The sequence below is a fragment of the Myotis brandtii genome, unplaced genomic scaffold (assembly GCF_000412655.1).
Source record: "Myotis brandtii unplaced genomic scaffold, ASM41265v1 scaffold265, whole genome shotgun sequence".
NCBI classification, from domain to species: Eukaryota; Metazoa; Chordata; class Mammalia; order Chiroptera; family Vespertilionidae; genus Myotis; species Myotis brandtii.
Window position 1 is genome coordinate 1086494 of NW_005360086.1, and position 2234 is coordinate 1088727.

The 2234-nt window shown below is 60.6% G+C and overlaps 1 protein-coding gene across 1 annotated transcript in view; it reads left to right on the forward strand.

Annotated features, from left to right (window-relative positions):
• DLX4 (distal-less homeobox 4) overlaps window positions 1-2234 on the forward strand; it is a 5940-nt gene that overhangs the window by 898 nt on the left and 2808 nt on the right. The gene's annotated exons all lie outside the window — the stretch shown is intronic.

Below are 2234 nucleotides of genomic sequence, written 5' to 3' on the forward strand. Positions count from 1 at the left end.
GTTGATCTAGGTCTCCTTTCAAGACCGACCTGGTTTCGATTTTCAGTGTGTGAAGCAGGGCAGCGGGGCTCCCTACCCCACCCCCTGGAGCCCCCGGGGTTGTGTGTACCTACGTGTAACGGAAAACTGAAAGAATCCAGATGTGGGTGTGGGTGCCTAGCCCCTTCCCCAGGGTTCTCTCCGTCCTGCACGCCCCTTCCCCGTGTCGCCCCTCTCTGCTGCATTCGTTTTGTGCTCAAGCCCAAGCCTGAAAAATAGAAATCAGGTTCCAGCTGAGGGCAGGAGAAGTGGGGGCTCATCTGGGGCCCCTTTCCCTCTGCTCCGGGGCCTTGCCCCAAGTGCCTGAGTGAGACTGGAAGCTGACCTGGGCTGGGACTCCACCATCCATTGTTCTAAGAATGTAGCCACGGGTGGGCCAGGCAGTCTCTCTAAGTTGCAAACCTCAGCCTTGCAGCCACAGGAGCAGGCCACCTCCCTCATCTTTGCCCCTGGCCTTTGGGGCCGGACAGGCCCGAGTTCCCATTGCCTGGAGCAACTCTGAGCTCCTGAGAAAGTGCTCACCGGAGGTCATCAAAGACGCCAAGGAGCGAGCCTGTCTTCCTGGTCCTGGGAACACTATACAGACACCACCTGTACCTTAGACCTCAGGTCCCCTGCAGCCCTGCCCCCACCTCATTGACCCCACAATGGTCTTCGGCAGTTTCCTCCACGGTGGCACATGGAATGAATGGGTGACTTCGCTGGAGTCAGCCCAGGACCAAGACATCTTCCTGCCTTCTGTCACTCTGCCGAAACACAGACGCTCATAAGCATCAGAGCTGGGAGTGACCCTAGGAATTTGGGGGCTCCACCTCCTTGATGTACAGATGAGCACACAGAGGCCCAAAGAAAGGGTGTGCATGAGCCAAGGACACAGCCTGGTTCCCAGGCTCCGGGACCTTGCAAATTGACTTTCACCACCTGAGGCCAGAAAAGTGGCTATTAGGGAAGGTTCTCAGAGCCCCCAAAAGTTAACTGCTTTCTGTGCCAGAACTGGGGCTGCCTCTCCCTGCTGGCTGCTGAGTTCGTCACTGGAGGACGGGCAGTTGGGGAAGGTGTCTACACATTATCTCCTTTCTGCAAACAATCCCTTGGTCCCTTCCCTTCGGAATATGCTGATGTGGTACATTTGTGTGTGCGTGTGCTGGGTGGGGTGGGAGTGAGATAACCCTGTCCTGATAACTGCTAAAAATGGGGAAGGTGTTTTGAGCCCTGCTAACCACAGTCCCTGCCTTCCCTCGCTTGGTCTAGGGACGAGGGAGTGAGAGTTCATTTTCTTTATGCAACTTCCCCGGGTGCAACGAAAACCACACTGGTCCTTAGACCGGATTGCAACCTTTTTCCACGGAAACTGGTGGGTTTGGCTCGCTCTAGATGGAATGATTGGGGTGTGAGAGAGGGCCTGGGGTCCTCCTTTTGCCCCCACTCAGCGTCCACCCCCGCCTCAGGGGGAGGTTTGGCTCCACGTGAGGGAAGTGCCACCATCCTGTTAGCAGGCGACTGGAGGGAGGCCCTCCGGCTTCGTAGTGCGGACCAGGATCGGTCTTGTCGGGACTTGCTGCAGCTGGTGTGGAGAGGGACCTGGGGGCGCTGCTGGGAGAGCTGGGGCGCCGAGGGCTGCGGGAGTTCAGGAGCCCGGGCGGTGCCTCCCAGGCTCTCTCGGCGTCATCCTCCGACTGACCGGTCCACGCAACCAGAGAGGTGGTCGCTGGGCTGCCAGCCCCAGGCTTGGAGCAGTAGGCTCGGAGCCGTGAAGGCCAACAGGCGCGGGCGGGAGCGGAAACCCAATCGTTTTTGTGTGTTTTTTCTGGGAATTGACTGAGGCGGGGGTCGAAGGGGGTGGATCTGAGAAGCCCGAAGCGCCCCAGGCCAAGGGAGAGGGATGCGGGGGAGGTGAAGGCCACTGGTCGCCGCAGCCGGCTAAGGGCGGGGGACCTGCCGGGTGGGTTGAGCCAGACAGGACGGAGGCCGAGGGGGTGGGACACGCGTGGGCCCCAGCCGTCTGCGCTCAGGGGTCAAGCGCCCCTCGGCTGGGACGGCCAGCAGACGTGCGTGGAATGTTCGCCCTGAGCCCGAGGACAGTTCAGCCGCTCCGTCCCGCCCCGCCACCTGCATGCATTGGTCTCCGAGTCCCCATGGAGTGGCGCAGGTGGGAGCCGCCGCGTCGGAAGCGGAGAATCTCTGGTCCCCCCCCC